Below are 18,870 nucleotides of genomic sequence, written 5' to 3'. Positions count from 1 at the left end.
CTACAATGAAAAGTAATTTACTTGCCAGTTAAAACAGAAGCCAATGTCTATCACTTGGTTCTTTTGTTGCTTTTCAAAAACAAAATCAATTATGTGTGAACATGAAACAAACCAGTATAAGGATTAAGCTGATGAGAATTCACAATTTATTCCATGGGCACATTTCAAATTTTATCAAGTTATCTTGGCAAGGAAGCACACTTTCTGGCCTTTTGGAAGTGAGAATTCATTTAAGCGGGAGTTCTGAATAAACATCAGTGGTCCCTATCAATAAAGGATGACATACACGCAGCAATAGGTCAATTGCAGATGTTAGTAAAATAACTTAGATACACAGAACTATTAAACTTCCATACAATTAGTGACTGCTAATGTAGTTTTGGATCACCCAGATTGTGAAATATACTTGCTGTGTAAGTAAAACACTAACATTAGACTGCGTTATGATGATGGTAAAAATAGGTTATTGGTTTTCAACCTCTACCATCCGATTTTAATACTAGGACCTTTCATGGATGAACGTAGTTTACAAAAAAAGGACTGACCTAAGATAACTACAGTCTTCACCTGATCCAGTGGAGCCAGCTCAAAACACCAGTAAAGAAGATTCAGTCTGAACTGAAATTCAAAGTTGTCATTCAAAATTACTGAGACCAGTCTATGTCTCCTGTTTATCTTACACCTTTCTAAAGTTCGACATATTGGCGTGCAAGTCACCTGTAGATTACCTGTCTTGAGAAGAAAATGAAAGCAGGCATGGGAAATCAGAAAGGAACTATTTCTGGCAGCAGTGTTTGGGACAAGATAGAAAGAAGAATGATGGATTTGTACATGCAGAACTGTAAGGCTTACTCTCTTTCTCTCACAACCTCTCATAGAACAGCATCCAGAAATAAAGCAAATTTGTTTAAACATCCAATCAGTCAAAAACTCAAGGGTACTTACAAATTTTGCTAATCTAAAGATACAATACATCAATTAAACAAGAAAAACAAACCCCCAAAACAGAAATTGCTGGGAAAACTCAGCAGGTCTGGCAGCATCTGTGCAGAGAATGCAATGTTAATGTTTCAGGTCTGGTGACCCTTCTTTAGCAGTTTCTGTTTTTGTTTTTGATTTTTGGCATTTGCAGTTCTTTGGGTTATTTTACAGAGTGTTTAACTCACTGCCACATCTCTTCCAGGTATGTCCACCTTGAAGACATTCTGCTCCTCTTTTTGACAGGATTTCCGTTCTAATCTTTTTTTCTTGTTCACAGTCATTTACTTTCATTGTTGACAGGGTATTTGCCAAAACTTGCTTCCACAGCCATATCACATTCCTCAGTGACTGCCTCCAGCTCAGACTAATGTTTCAACCTTCATGTTTTGGTTCCACCCAGGATCACCACAGATTTCTCCGTGACATACAGCACTCTTCCTGCATTCTGAGATCCATTCACAGTGCCATGTGCTGCCATTGGACACTTTAGACCTCTTTCTTCTTCATCAGCACCACCTCTTGCTAGCTCAGACATGTCCCCCAGTTCCATTTTATCTTCTGGTTCATTCAATGTTCTAACAGTTCTGAAGAGGGATCACTGGACTTGAAATGTTAACTCTGCTTTCTCTCCAATGATGCTGCAGACTTGCTGAGTTTTCTCAGCTATTTCCATTTTTGTTATCAATTGAACAATCATGGACTGAAGTTAAAATGTAACACTTCAATCACCATGAGGCCTTTTCAAACAGCTCATTCTTCATCTTTGTTTTTGTTTTAGAAATTCTCCCTTTAAACTTTATACCTGTGTTTGTGAGAGTGTTTGGTATCAGGTGTTAGTTTTTTCAGAGTAAGTAAATAATAAAATTCTTATTTCACTCAGGAAAAGTTTGAAATTTGTTCCTTAACATTGTCTAATACCATGTTTTAGTCAAAGTGTGATATACCTGTGTGCTAAAAATAGCCTAAAATCTTTGTTTTGGCCAATTAGCAGGGTTAAAAAGAAGACAATTGATCCACCCCCTCCATACCTGATCTTAATGATAGCTTTTAGGAAACAAGATATAGAAGGTGTGATTTTTGAATTGAACACTAATTGCTTGGAACCTGAGTTTTCCTTTAAGAAAATATGTGGCAGCTTCTCCTTTTCATTTCTGCAGTACATAATGTCACAGTATGGAAAGTTAATTTTAGGAAACATGCAATAAACTGAAACTTAATCCAATTCCAGACTGACACATCTTGCTCATTTTGAATCAGATTCACCAAATTCAGCTAAAAAAGAGCAATCTGTTTCTATCAGCCTTGGACATGGAAAGCAATCACAGTATGAACACATAAACAAGGAGCAACAGTAGGCAACCATTTCAGCACGTGCCACCATTTCATTAAATCATGACTAATCTGATTTTTACCTCAAATCTGCATATCCCTAATAATCTTTCCTCCCCTTGGTAATCAAGAATTTCTCTACCTCTGCCTTAAAAATATTTAAAGATTCTGCATCCACTATCTTTTAAGAAAAGGAATTCCAAAGACTCATAACCCTCAGAGAAAAAATATGTCCTCATCTCTGCCTTAAATGGATGATCCCTTTATTTAAACTATGAGCCTTAGTTCTAGAATCTCCCACAGGGGAAGTATCCTTTCAACATCCACCTAATCAAGACCCCTCAGGATCTTATATATTCCAATTAAGCCACTTCTGACTCTAATAAACTTCAGAGGATACAGGCCTGGCCTGTCTAGTCTTTCCTTGTAAGACAATCCACTCATTCCAAGCATTAGTCTAGGAAATTGTCTTTGAACTGCTTCCAATGCATTAAATCCTCCCATAATGAATACTGTACACAATACAATTGATGCAGACTCACCACTGCCCTGTATAAGCCATGTACAGCTTTTTTATTCTTGCATTCAGTTCCCTTCATAATAAACCAAAACATTCTGTTAGTATTCCTAAGGTGTGCTCTACCTGCTTACCAATCCTATAGGATGCATGCACTAGGATAACCAGATCTCCACAACCATTTTGCTAATCTGATAATTGTTTATTTTTTCTGACAAAATGGGTCATTTTCCACTTTCTGTCACTATACTCCATTTGGCAGATCTCTGCTCACTCACTTAACCCATCTGTATCCTTTTGTAGGCTCCTTATGTCTTCTTCACAACTCACTTTCCTCACTATCTTTGTGTCATCAACAGATTAAACTACTATAACTCTGGCCACTTCCTCTAAACCATCTATATAAATTGTAAAGAGTTGAGGGCCCAAAATTGACCCATGTGGCAAACCATATGTGACATCCTGCCAGCCTGGAAAAAAATCTGACTCTCTGTTTCCTGTTAGTAAGCCAATCTTCTGTCCACGCCAATATTTTATCCTCTTACACTATGAGTTTTTACTTTCTGCAACAATCTTCGATTAGCAGTTGACAAATGTTAATTGTATTGAGTACTTTTAAACAAATATTTAAAATCCACTTCACAATTTTGGCCACAATATCTCCTTACATACAAAAGGGCTTTTATATCTCAATTTGTGAAGGTAATCACACAATGAGAATCTTTAATTTTAGTTCTTTACATTCTACTGTACATTAAATAGATGTGCAGGCCCATAACTGAATTCCTTTATTTTGCCATTGACAGCATCAGCTTTTTGTTTCTGTTGCATTGATATTATTAGATGTAGATTACATTACAGTGTGGAAACAGGCCCTTCGGCACAACAAGTCCACACCGACCCGCCAAAGCGCAACCCACCCATACCCCTACATTTACCCCTTACCTTACACCAGGGGCAATTTAGCATGGCCAATTCACCTGACCTGCACATCTTTGGATTGTGGGAGGAAACCCATGCAGACACGGGGAGAATGAGCAAACTCCACACAGTCAGTCGCCTGTGGCGGGAATTGAACCCGGGTCTCGGGTGCTGTGAGGCAGCAGTGCTAACCACTGTGCCACCGTGCCACCCACATGTGCTGGAGTTTGCTTGAGTATTTTCCTGTTTGGGGAATGGTGTGAAATGAAACACATTTTAGCTGGAAGTAGATAAAAACATGTAGATTAAAACATATAGACCTTAAAAATCAAAACAGAAAATATTTGACAAATACTTGATGCATTCTTTTGACATTATCCTATTTGCTCTTTAATATTTTCCTAACCTATTTATTTCAAATGTTTTAAACAGTTTAACACCATTGTTACAATATTTGAGCAAGGACTTTGTGCAAACATATTTCATGTTCCCATGTTAATGTTGCCAACAGTAATTACCATATAATATCCTCACTAGTTTAAAACATGAATATTATTAGCAGCGTTTACAAGTTTGGGACAGATGAGATTTGGATACCATATTAGTAAGCATTATTAACACTTAGCACTATGTTCAGAGACATGTTTGAGCAGGATCTGATTGAAAACGTCTTTGATCAGATCTTAGTTCCATGTGATCTGATATCAGCAAGACATAGCTCCTTTTGTTTTGAGCTCAGGAGGTATTCTTAAGAGCATTGTTATGCTTAACCCTTTATCCTACATTAATTAGAAATTGTAGCTGGTATTTTTCCAATGAATAGGCAGTCCCTGTGCTGCTGCTACTAAAAGCAGGATCTAACCCCATGCAAGACCCAGTGCAGCAGCCATTCAAAAGGTTGCCCTCTGGATAGCGGCCAATTGAGGATGGTGGCCTGCCTCTCAGAGCAGCTAATCTGATCAATGGACAGAAGTCTCAGCAGAATCACTGATCGAGGTGAGTGTTGTTGAGACTGCAGTAAGGATAAGAAGCTGCCTTCAGTACTGCTGAGTGGGGAGATAGGGGGAGGTATTCCCTTTAGGTCATGGAATACTAATAAAGATGGGAGCCACCTGGGAGGCTCCTTGGATTTACCTATCACCCTCTCCAGGAGGGAGCAGATCTTGCTAATTCAAGTGAAAAGGAAGTAGGAAGCAGCCCTTAATTGATTGACCAGCCATCTCTGGTTGGCAGGCAACTGTGTTGCTGATGTTGCCTCCGCTGTGCTACTCTGTGGTGGCAGGGAGACATCAGGCTTCTCTTCTCATACATTTGACACCACTTACCAAGGCTTTTCAACTTGCACAAAGTTTCCAGAAAGCTAGATAAGTCCAGACCACTATATCAGATGACAGGATGAACTGTTTTGTAAGTTATATGAAATATTGGAACTGTTACAATGATTGATCATCCTGATTTACAGTGAAGACAAATTGACCCTATGCTGTCTCAGAGGATACAGAAAGACTAAGAGGGTACTTATGATAAAAAATATTACTTCTGTTTTTCAGTGACTGCTATACTTAAAGAGGGAGAACTAGCCATTTGTATACAGAACTGGCTCAAAGGTAGAAGACAGAGGGTGGTGGTGGAGGGTTGTTTTTCAGACTGGAGGCCTGTGACCAGTGGAGTGCCACAAGGATCGGTGCTGGCTCCACTACTTTGTCATTTACATAAATGATTTCGATGCGAGCATAAGAGGTATAGTTAGTAAGTTTGCAAATGACACCAAAATTTGAGGTGTAGTGGACAGCGAAGAAAGTTACCTCAGATTACAACAGGATCTTGACCAGATGGGCCAATGGGCTGAGATGTGGCAGATGGAGGTTAGTTCAGATAAATGCGAGGTGCTGCATTTTGGGAAAGCAAATCTTAGCAGGACTTATACACTTAATGGTAAGGTCCTAGGGAGTGTTCCTGAACAAAGAGACCTTGGAGTGCAGGTTCATAGCTCCTTGAAAGTGGAGTCGCAGGTAGATAGGATAGTGAAGAAGGCGTTTCGTATGCTTTCCTTTATTGGTCAGAGTATTGAGTACAGGAGTTGGGAGGACATGTTGCGGCTGAACAGGACATTGGTTAGGCCACTGTTGGAATATTGCATGCAATTCTGGTCTCCTTCCTATCGGAAAGATGTTGTGAAACTTGGAAGGGTTCAGAAAGGATTAACAAGGATTTTGCCAGGGTTGGAGGATTTGAGCTACAGGGAGAGGCTGAATAGGTTGGGGCTTTTTTCCCTGGAGCATTGGAGGCTGAGGGGTGACCTTATAGAGGTTTACAAAATTATGAGGGGCATGGATAGGATAAATAGGGAAAGTCTTTTCCCTGGGGTCGGGGTCTCCAGAACTAGATGGCATAAGTTTAGGGTGAGAGGGGAAAGATATAAAAGAGACCTAAGGAGCAACTATTCCACACAGAGGGTGGTATGTGTATGGAATGAGCTGCCAGAGGAAGTTGTGGTGGCTGGTATAATTGCAACATTTAAGAGGCATTTGGATGGGTATGTGAATAGGAAGGGTTTGGAGGGATATGGGCCGGGTGCTGGCAGGTGGGACTAGATTGAGTTGGGATATCTGGTCGGCATGGATGGGTTGGACGGAAGGGTCTGTTTCCATGCTGTACATCTCTATGACTCTATGACTATAAACCATAGTCCAATTGGCTCAAAGAGTGATCGAAATTTGATCCCTGACTATAAACTAGACAATTGGGAGCTGATAAAGTTGACTAACAGAAAAAGCACACTCAAGCTATCAATAATTTATTCTTTCATGGGGTTTGGATGCACTGGAAATTAAACATTTGTTGTCCATCCCAACTGACCTTAAACTTTGAACTGTTAAAATCCACCTGGTGCAGCTAAACCTACATTGCGATTATGAAGGATTGATGTCTCCTTCCTCTTGTCCATCTAGGTGGTAAAAGTCATGGTTTTGGAAAGTACCTGTCTGCAGTGCCATGGTGAGCAGTTCCAGTGTATCTTGATATACATAGCTGTCACTATGCATATTTGCGCATCATTAGTGAAGGGAGTGAATATCTAATTTGGTGGATCGGGTGCTGATCAAGCAGGCTGCTTTGTCTTGGATAGGATGTGGAACGTTTTATGGGACTGTCAGAACTGCAGTCATCTGTCAGTGCCTTTTGAGTTCATCTCTTTTGTCTATGTTTGGACTGAGACTGTAATGAGGTCAAGAGCTGAGTGCCCTGATGGAACCCAGACTGAGGTTCAGTGAAAACGTTATTACTGTGTAAATGGCACTTTATAGGACTGTCAAGGACAATGTCAATCCCTTTGTTGCTTGTTGAGGGTAGATGATAACATAGCCATTGGCTGTATTGTATTTGTTCTGCCTTTTGTGCACAGGACATATCTGAACAATTTTACACATTGCTGGACAGCTGCCAATGTTGTAGCTGGACTGAACCAGTTTGGCCAAAGGTATGGCTAGTTCTGGAGTGCAAGTACTATTTCTGGAGTATTGTGAGGGGCAATCGCTTTTGCAGTATCCAATGGTTTCAACCATTCCTTGACATCACACGGAAATAATGAAAATGACTGAAGACTGATGTCAACGGTGATGGGGACATCAGGAATGGGTGAGACAGCTCGTCTATGCAAGACTTCTGGTTGCAAATGCTTCAGTTGTTTCTTTTGCACTGATGTGCTGGCTTCTCTCATCATCGAGGACAGGGATAAATGTGAAGCTTTTTCCTTCTGTTAGTTTCTCAATTGTTCACTACCATTCACTACTGAATGTGGCAGAATGGCAGAGCTTTGATCTGATCCATTGGTTGCAGGCTTGCTTAGCCTTGTGCCTATTGCTTGTACCCCTGCTGGTAGTCCTGTGTTGTAACTTTACCAGACTGAGGTATACCTCTAGCAGTTCCTGCTGCAGTATTAAATATATGTGCTCACTTTTAGTACAGCCATCATTGTCTCACAGACTTCAGCATGTAAATTTGATATGTAGATCCTAGTCGAGAAGATTGGCAGCTTTAATGAGGACAACTATCCTCACTTGGCAGCTCTGGCCTTCAGGCACGGAAGACATATGGAACCTCTTAGAACAGCGAAGAGCCAAGACCATTCAACAAATCTGTGATTTAAACCGAAAATATAGAAGAATCATCAGCCGTATTAAAAACAATCAAAGGGATGATGGTGATGGAGAAATATGGCTGTTGCTTAGGAATGTTTGGATTCACCGATGATATATAGCATAGACAGTGCACCTGATAATAATGTACAAAACAGTTTCTGTCTGAAATCTGACAGCGAAAGATATGGTTTCAAAAAAGAACTGAAATAATTTTAACTGCTTCACTACTATGCACAATTGCTCAGAATTTTTGATTTTTTTTCTGACAAGACAGGATGTGACATGAGAAAATTTGTGGAATGGAATTACTGGCAGATTACTGTCACCTTTTGTTCACTCCAAATTATCTCTAAGTCATCAAAATTAATTGAACCAGGGCTAAAGGTGAGAAAAATAAATCACTGTTTGTTTGTTGGGGACATTTATGAAAAACTTTTCCAAATGGAAAACTGACAATTGGTAAGTTGAAGAACAATAACAATAATTTCAATGGATTACCATTGAAGTATCAGCTGGGAGTCAAGATAAGAGCATTTAGTTCATTGTGGTGCTGGAGGAGGGCAAGATAATGGTGGTAGCATCAGTAAGAGCATGCACCATCAAACAAAATCAGGACATGCTGAAGAAACCCAGCACATCTGGCAGTATCTGTGGAGGGAAAACAGAGATAATATTTCATGTCCAATGAGTCTTTGTTTTCCTATGGATTTCTAGTCCACTTCAAAAAGCGGGGCAGGGAATAGAAGTGTGGAACTCATTTAGACTCCCTTGGCATTGAGGTAACTGGTTGACCCGTGGGAGACATCTGAGTTTTGTGTCAAAGCTTTTTACTGCACCAGAAGAAAACAAGATGTCATAGTGGAGTTGGAAACCTGGACTGGGGGAAGGGTTGCCTTTCACTTCCTCAATGCCAACCTGGATGTAACACTGATGACGTTAAGAAAAGAGAGAAGCCATCTTCTCAGGAGGTGGGGGGAAGAGGTCACCTCACCACATAGTGAGGGCAGTTGCCTGTTTCATATCATCTCCCATCTTCTTCTCATTTTCTGTTCCTCCCCTGATGTATTATTTTCTTAAATGATCTCTTTGGCCTCGAGATCCAGAGGAGGTCGCTCAGGGGCTATGGAATGGAGTTTGTGACAGGCCATCAGAAAGACCAACGATTGTGCAGGAGTGTATTGGACTGCATCACCCAACCGGACCAGGCATCCGAATTGCGTCTTCCAAACCTCAAAGGTTTGTTCAATGGTTGTCATACTGAGCAGATGTGATTGGTTATTGAGGTCTGGGCCCAGCAATCTTGAGATCTTGTAGAAAGGAGCGGGGCAATAACTTGTACCTTATCGCTTAGGTTTCATCCATCATGGAAGATGAAGGAATTGTCGTGTGCACAGGTGGTGGAACCCAGTTTGGGGCACCACGAGAATGGAAGACCAGCTTGTTGGTGGCTTTCTCTCTCTGGAGACTGCGCACATTGATGGCCACATGTTTTGAATCTATGGTATCACATATTTTGTGTTTTTTTCTCCATCTCTGGATTCATCAATGTCCTTGTGATGCCATGTGCATCATTAAATGATCATGCTGTCAAAATCTGGCACAAAGGACACCACAGACCTGTGAGAGGCAATGCTTTGTAGCCATTTCTGAGCAAGATCTGGAGCTGGTTCGTGGGGGGCTCCAGAAGCTAAGAGGCATAAGGCCTCTGTTCCTGGATGACTTCTAGCAGGGGATGGTGACCTGGGCTTTGAGGTGTCAGGTCTTTGACAACAAGGACACAGTTGTTAGCAACCATTTGTCTGAAGATCCCAGTCTCCTGTGACCTCTCCTGGCAGCTTCAACTCCATTGGTTGCTTCTATGTTGAAGGTTTGAGCTCTGGTCCCTTCCTTACCTCATCCCTTTGGCCTTCCCACAGAGAGTATTGCTCTTATTCACCACAAAACCTGACAATGTCAGCTGACACCTTTTCCTTTTTTGAATTGGTCACCATCCTATTGTGATTAGAGTGGTGCTGGAAGAGCTCAGCAGGTCAGGCAGCATCCGAGGAGCAGGAAAATTGACTTCAATCTGGACTTCACCAGTTTCCTCATTCCCCTCCTCCCACCTTACCCCAGTTCCAACCTTCCAGCTCAGCACCTTCCTCATGACCTGTCCCATCTGTCAATCTTCCTTCCCACCTCTCCGTTCCAGTCTCTTCTCCGACCTATCACTTCTACCCCCACCTCCATCCACTTATTGTACTTTCAGCTCCCTTCCCCCCAGCCCCACCCCCCTCTCATTTATCTCTCCACCGCCAAGGCTCCCAGCCTCATTCCCAATGAATGGCTTTTGCCCGAAACATTGATTTGTCTGCTTCTCGGATGCTGCCTCACCTGCTGTGCTTTTCCAGCACCACTCTAATCTTGACTCTGATCTCCAGCAACTGCAGTCCTCACTTTTTCCCTATCCTATTGTGATTGGCAGCCTTGCCCTTTGCTCATCTGTCCCATGATTATGGAGAAGAGGGTGAGTGGTGACCCTGTTCAATGACCGAATACAGAGTTACCGCACTCCATGAGACCCGTGCAGTGTGCTTTTATGCCAAGTGTTAAATCGATCTTTGCCCTGCTCTTTCTTACTATGGGGCTGGAGCAATGCACTCAGCCTGTCTTGACTGGATCCCCATTGTACATCGGCTGCCCCTCAGCTGTTTTGAAATGATAGCTTCTAAAATCCCTGCACCCATTTAAACATTCCATTCACATCCTTCAAGAAGCACTTAATGAGCTTTTTACTGAGTTTAATGAGCCTTGGTTGAGAGCAGAGTAGATTCCTGTCCCACCCTGGAGATTGTTGTTGACGCCAGGATCAAGGCCTGAAATTAACACACTGTCAGTGTTTTCAGGGCCACCCTCACCCCTGTTCCCACCTTGGTAGGTCAAAAATATTAGTCCTATATCTGGGACAATCGGAGTTCACATTTTCCTTCAATATAATGAGGTTCAAAAACTGAACACAAGCCAACAGATTCTTTCTGAATGGTTACTATTTTGCCAGATACCCATGCTTGCCTTTTTTTTTCAGCATTGCTTCATTGCACAACTTTTACACCAAGTAGCCAGGATGTGTGTCTGCTTCTGGTCTGGATGTGTGTTTACATGTTGTGGTCAGCTCTCTTACATAACCACTGGAGGGGTAACCTGCATGCACTCTGATCATATCAGCTGTTGGGTTTTAAGGGGATTAAAAGGTAGTCTTTCTAAAAGTTCATTCTGGTTGAAGACTGCTGCACCATCACAAGTGGGTGGTAGATAAGTAAGGATCACTTCTCGGTTCATTCACTTCGACGTCAGCGATCTTGACTGCATAAATCTGTTTTTGACACTTGTCAAGAGTGTTTGCTGTGAGGCAGCTGGCACTTTCATCCAAACATAGCGATAGGGCACAGTGCTTAGACTGAAGGGAGTGGGCCCTGCTGAGGTAATTATCATCAGGCGACACATTTATTTGTTTACAGGGATGTGGGTGTCACTGGCTAAATGAGCATTTATTGCTAAGGTTCCACCATGTTGTTGTGGCTCTGGAGTCATTTGTAGGCCAGACCAGATGAGAACAACAGATTCCCTTCCCTGACGGACATTACTGAACCAGATGGGTTTACCAACAAACAGCATTCACCATTAGATTAGGTTTTAATGGCAAATTTTTAAAATTGAATTTGTTTGATAACTACATTCTGTTAATAACCATTAAAATTAATGTTTCTCTGAATATGGACTTGGGGTTCAGGATTATTAGTTCAGTGATTTTACACATTACTGTACATTGTTGAATATCTGTGACACCATGCTCTTGTGATATGGCTACAGGGATATTATCACATTGAACCTGCTATAAAAATGCTAGTTACTATTGAAGGAAAGCACGAGCAGAAACACACTGCTTAAATGCAAAAATGCTGTCTTCCCTTTAAACATGACAGGAACTTTTGTTTGAATGGCTACGAACAGCCTATCGGAATATTGCTTGTATAGGTTTGGCACCAGATATTCCTCTCGAAATTAGGCGAGTGGAATACAACGGGGAATTAATCACCTGTCGGTGAGAAATCAGATGTGACCCTTGTTGTAAAATAATTTGATGTAACCAATCCTTTGTTACCAAGCTGTATGGTTTTGTTTTAGTCCTGGGAGATGTCTCTCGTAAAATTGACAAGGCCAAGAGCTGGGCAGGCCCGATTCTTGAACCAGTGGCTGCTACTTGTGAGGCTGTGTTGGAACCTCAGAAAGTAAGATTCACCAAGAAAGTGAATATTTATGTCAAAACAATATTCGATCCAGCATTAGCTCATGGATCCTCAGTTTCGCATAACAACAAGAAGTCCCCACAATTGTGGAAAACTAACAGAGGTTATTAATGATTATGTTATAAACACAAATGTTGCAATTTATTTCATAAAGAGACAACTACTTCAAATTCAGAAAATGCCAGATATTCACAAGTGTCTAAATACTGTAGCTGAAGATGCACTATGTTACAAGTTGCACCAGGATTTTAAAACATATATTTGGATGTAATCTTTTGACTTCAAGATACATGACAAATCAAAATGACTTTCTTCCAGAAAATTGTATTGTATATTTCAACAAGTATGTTGCATCATAAGTTTGACATTTCAAATAATTTTAATTTAAATAATTCTCCACATATATTGTGGCTAATCTATGCTGTAATTCCAAATTAAATTGTGGGTAAACAATTTGAGAGGAAGAATGTCCCAGTGATATCGATTTAAATCTAAGCATCTGTATCTCTGCACACCACGCAACTAATAATTGTCAGTTGAACCAAAAAGCAGTTTCTATTGATAGTTTGGCTGTTGGTCATGTACTTAGCTACAGAGCCTGGTGGCAACAACACTGTTTGAAATGCCAGAAACTTCCTGTGGCATGACTAAAAGGATGACCTATAAATCTGTCACTTTCCATGAGTTTTAAGTTTTGGAATTGAGAGTCCTCAAGGTTTGATCCCACAGACCCTACATTACAGGTGAAATGTGGGTGGCTAAAGGTCAATATAGCAAGGACAATATTTACAGTTATCTTACGCTGGAACTGCCTATGTGTCTTTCCATTGTTCTTAGACCCTTTTGTGAAGTTTGCCTCATCACACAAGAGGCTTGTTCACAAGAACCCTAATGCAACAGTCAGTGTGGATCCTGCAACAGTGCTACTGACTCCTCTACTCAATATGTGCTAGGTAATTGGCTGGCCTCTTAAATTGTTAGTTAATGCCTGGGCTGTTTATTGGAACTGACTATTTTCATTGCTCCACCTGACATCTGGGAGCTGCTTTGTTCTGGTGTCAATTGGCTTTTTGGGAACTGTTTTCTTCCAGCCCTGGGCAGTTCGGAAGGCCCACCTTCTAAACCGAGGAGGGGACAGGAGGGAGAGTAACTTGGAAGCTATCAAAGATCAGGTAGCCATGATGTGGAGGAGCCAGTGTTGGCCTGGGATGGACAAAGTTAAAAATCACACCACACTAGGTTAGAGTCCAACAGGTTTATTTGAAAGAACTAACTTTCAGAGTGCTGTCCTTCATCAGTTAGCTGTGGAACAGCTCCTGGTGAAGGAGCAGCACTCTGAAATGTAGTGCTTTCAAACAAACCTGTTGGACTATAACCTGGTGTTGTGTGATTTTTAATTTTATCAAAGATCAGGTAAGAGAAGGAGAAGGAGGAGGATATTCCAGGAGAATATTGACAGCAGTTTTTCTGTAAGTAATCCTCCTACCTGAACTGCTACTGAATATTTTCTGAAATACTAATGCTCTACCAAGGGAAGTATTTCCCAGATGTTCCACTGGCCAGAGCAATGTTATACTAGTGTAGATGGGATTTGAGCATGGGGATCCTGCTGAGTTCCCAGCATGCTCCAGTGGAATTACCAGGAAATAGAAAAGTCCACTGGAAGGAATCCCTCTGTGACTGGAACCCTTCAAAAATCTCCATCGAAATAAAAAAACTAATGAATAGTTACTCAGAAAGAGTAGACTATTGATTACTTCACTCACATTCACCTCCCCCTTCATGAAGGGAAATGTCCCTTCATCCAATCTGGACTTGAGCTCACGTTCACCTGCTTTGGATATTACCATCCCTCTGTTTCTGCTTCAGAACTGATCGGCCTCCCCATCCCCAGGGACTGATCCCTACTATTCCCTCAAATTGGACCTGATCTACCTCTGATTCTTCCCCATCCCACCTCCTCCTCCACCCAAAATGCTGGACCCGAAGCCACCCCAAATCCCATCCCATCATTAGTCACAAAGCCCCTCAATCTGACACTGACCATCCCTTGCCTGACCAAATTTCTCCCACTCCACCCTGCTGTACCCTAAACCCTACAGCACTTAACTGGCTCACTTGCCACCTTACACCTTGGAATCCTACCTAATGGCTCCTGGCACTTGGCACTCTAGCCCTTATCCAGCTGGCCACCTACCAGCTGTCACTCTAACCTCACACATACCTTATGTAGTCACTGTTTGACATCAGATGTCAAGGTGGCTGTCAGGATCTTTATAGCAGCTGACTGCTGGGAAAATGAAAAGGCGGGTTTGTGTTGACTTCTGCCAACAATTCTACATGATAAAAAGTACTATCAGAATGGAAATACAGCTCTCAAGGATTGGAATCTCCTGTCAGACATGAGTTTCTCTTTCTCTCTCTCCTTTTGTAATAGAAAAAAGGGACTCTGGAAATCTAGCTCCAAGTATTGTGCCATAGCTGCAAAGAGAAGCCCAAAGCCAGGACAGTCAGCAGTGCCCGGGGCTGTCCCAATCACCGCTCTTCATTTTGATGCCACTGTGGCGGGCACTTGCTGTGGTTGTGGTAGGCAGTCACCAGCAGCTCTGGATATTGAAGGATACCCGAACAGACTGCAGCAATTTGACATGGGACAGAAAAGTTTTCTCTCCTAATCAGACAAAATATTCTTTAAATATAATTTACAGAGTTCATCAGATATCACCATAAGGTGGAATTTTCCCAGCCCTTGAGCAGCGTGGGCAAAGTCAAGAAATATGGGAAATTATAACACGAATGAAAAACATTGATATCCAGGCTGAAGAAAAAAATCTTGATTTTCCCCTTAAGATATCAGTGGCGAGTTCTGAATCTCACTGGTAAGCAGTGAACTACCTTTTTTTGCCATGCATTTGCGATTTATTATTTGCCAATCTTGCCTCATTTAATGTAGTTCACAATTTTAGCATGCACTGCTCAGAAACTAGATTCCTGGAAATAAAAGTGGTTACCTGGTGGCAACAACTGACCACTTGTTTCTTTGGGACTTCATCTTAACGTGCATTCAGCAGCATTTCATTGCATGTTCCAAGGACAGCGACCTGCTTGATAACACCATTGACAACCCTTCCCATGCCTTGATCTTGGAGAGTGGATTGATATGATGATGATGACGGATGGATGGATGATGAATGATGGTGGACGGAGGAGGAGGAGGAGAAGGTCATCAGATGGATTTGTGCTGTTTTTTTGTGTACAAGACCATGCCTGGGGTAATTTTCTGCATTGTTGAGTAGATGCCAGTATTGTTGCTATACTGGATCAGCTTTGCTGGGAACACGACAAGTTCTGGGGCACATTCAATAATATTACAAGAATGTTGTTGGTGCCCATAGCTAGTGCAGTGTAAAGTGCCTTGAGCTGTTCCTTGGTGTCATGTGGTGTGAATTGAATTGACTGAAGACTGGTTTCACTCTGGGATCAGTTGATGCATAACAATACCAAAACTTTAACCCACCGTTGGGAAGCTGATGTTTTACCTCCTGCCCAATTAAATTCCTCACCTGCCATTCTAAGTGGTTCCAGGAGACTCTGCCTTCTGTATCTTTAATAAGAATAGGCTTGAAGCTTGAAATAATGGCATGTATTAGTGTTAGGAATCCAATTGACTCACTTCACTTCCACTCTTTAGCTTAAACATTACAGACAGAAACATTCATTTTGTAGAAAATACTGCTGTCAGGACTTAAATAAAACTTGTACGAGCATAACTGTATAAAACAAAAGTGGATATCTTATGAACTCTGCTGGTTTTACATGAAAAAATACAAACCTTTTCAAGGCTGTTAGATTGTGAATTCATCACTTTCAACTTAATTAATTATTTCCTCACAAAATGCTTTCTATCAGAAAGCTCTCTGATCTGTAAACAGCAAGTCACTCTAGAGTGGGTGAGGCTAGGTTTTATTCCCTCTACTGGTCAGGAAGGTAACAGCAACACAATAAAAATAGCAGTGCCACACCTACTCCTTTAAGCATTGAAATGTGAATCTCTGGCATTTTGACAGAGTCCTTGAAATGGATGGTCTGGACCAGAATTAGATAGGGCCTAGCCCATCCAAATCAGGGCCCTATGAAACTCGTTAGATCCCAGTGTACACACTGGCCCAACAGTTTTTTTGGCATTGAGCAAGCCTAATCAGTCATCCTTCACAGATTTGCAAGCAGTTCAGAATAAAGGGAAGATCATTTGCAGAAATGATTTTTGTGATAAATGGAGGAAACTTGGAATCCTATGGAAATAGGTACAATTCCTTTTTCATTTTACTGGTGAGCTTTCTTCTCACACGGTGATGGATGAACAATTGGAGAACAATATTCACTCTGAGAGCCAGTGTCAGAACCAAGTGCCATTCTAGGTCAGTCTAAGTGCAAAAAAATACTCTTCTTTCATCTGGCAATGTGCCTCAGCTCCAAACTTCAATGTGTCTCTTCAGCTGCAACAATCCTAAATCCTCTAAATTATTCTCACGATCCACCATTTGCACTGAGAGCTGATCTAATGCAAATTAATGCTAAATCAAGATTTGTTTTTTCAGTGTAGGTTCAAGCCCATTATGAACCAGCTTGAATGTTTCCAATTATAACTAGATTCTGGAGACCCAAAGATGTGTGATCTTGTTTTGCTATCATACCAATGATGGAGTGGAACTCTCCCTTCACTGACCTGTTATACCATATTCCTGCCTGAATCCTTGGGAGTTGGCAATTTGGTTAAAGTTTCTGGGAGTCTGCATGAGTATTGGAAATACTGAGGCCTTTGCAAGGAAGAGTAGGGAGATTGGGTCCTGCTGTATCTGTTGGACCCTTGTATCAGCCACAGCAGACAAAGAACCTTCACTCGGAAGTAATGGCCTGTTTTTAAGCAGACTACTTTTTCCTGATTCGAAGGTTTGTGACTGGCTGGAGAAGTTTCTGTGCTCCACTTCTTCTAACCAATAGGTGGCGGTGGTGGAATGGGAGGAAGGGGTGATGGTGGGAGCAGGCGATGTTAATGAGTGTGGGTTGGGGGGGGTGCAGTTGGAAGTAGAGGGGAATGGTGGAATGGGAGCTGTCATCAAGGTTGGGAATGTGGTTCGCACCAAAACCAGGCCTCTTTATCAGTCACTGAGTGCCTTTGAACAAGGGACCACCCTCTGAGATATCATAAGCAAACCTTTAGTTTCCTTCATGAGCTTACCACACAGCTGTCACTGGGTGAATGCAAAAGGCAGCAGAATGAAACCCTGAAGTGGGCAATAATTTCCTACTTATGGAGCTCTATAGTTAGTGGAGTGAGGAGGCCATTCAAGGTCTTTCTCCTGTGGACATAATCAGATCTGTGGCTCCTTCACGTAAAGCTAGGGCATTAGAGAGAGAGAGCACAAACGTCAAGACAACTCATCTACCCAATGCTTCAATCAATACCTTCCTAGTATTGCTGAGTCTAGAGATTTATCAGAACACATTAAAACATACTGTCTTTCCATAGTAGTCTTCCCAATATATAACACATCAACTCACAGTGCAAGGAAATTGCACTCAATGCCCAGGGATTGCCTCAGAAGATTTGTTTTTATTTGTCCAATCTGAACACCTGGTTTAACTTAAAATGCCACAGGGGTATAAGCCAAGTCGAATGCAACTTCTGAAATGTTTATATTATTCACTTGAAGCAGGAGTTTTTAAAAAGACGTGAAATCAATCACCCATACTTTAGACTATTTTAAAAATGCTCTGATAGATTAGCAATCATGTTAATGAGCCCCTTGATCTATTCTCAGATCAAAATGTCATATAGTTGAAATTCTGATGCAGAGAATATCAAATGACCACAAAGATCAACAAAGCTATTCCAAAACTGCATCAGACCATTTATATTCTGTTTCATAAATATGTTGCTACAACTGTTCAGAGCTTGTGGTAGTTAGTGATGAGGTTAGCTCTAGGATTCAGGATGGCATAGACAATCTGATGACATGGGTAGAAGCTAGGCATTAGATCTCAGTGTGGAGTAGATTAATGGGTTACATATTGGGAAGACTACATTTTTTTTTAGATTACTTACAGTGTGGAAACAGGCCCTTTGGCCCAACAAGTCCAAACCGACCCTCCGAAGAGCAACACACCCAGACCCATTCCCCTACATTTACCCCCTTCACCTAACACTATGGGCAATTTAGCATGGCCAATTCACCTAACCTACACATTTTTTTTTGGACTGAGGGAGGAAATCGGAGCACCTGGAGGACCCACACAGACACGGGGAGAATGTGCAAACTCCACACAGACAGTTGCCTGAGGTGGGAATTGAACCCGGGTCTCTGGCTCTGTGAGGCAGCAGTGCTAACCACTGTGCCACCATGCCGCGCAAATATTGTATTATATTGTAAATGGCACTATTCTGAAAAATATAAATGAACAGAGTGATTTTGATGCCCATATTCATAAAGATGCTTAAAGGTGGGAGGGCAAGTTGATATAGTGGTTAAAACGATTGATGAATGGAATATAAAAGGAAAGAAATCATACTAGAACATGATAAATCACTGGTGATGCCTTATCTGGAGGGGAAATTCTGGGCAAATCATTTCAGAAAAGATATAAAGGCCTTCTAAAGAGGTTTCCTAGAATATTATTTGAAGTGAGAAGCTTCCAT

The sequence above is a fragment of the Chiloscyllium plagiosum genome, chromosome 6, assembly GCF_004010195.1.
Source record: "Chiloscyllium plagiosum isolate BGI_BamShark_2017 chromosome 6, ASM401019v2, whole genome shotgun sequence".
Lineage (NCBI taxonomy): Eukaryota > Metazoa > Chordata > Chondrichthyes > Orectolobiformes > Hemiscylliidae > Chiloscyllium > Chiloscyllium plagiosum.
This window is presented reverse-complemented; position numbering follows the sequence as displayed.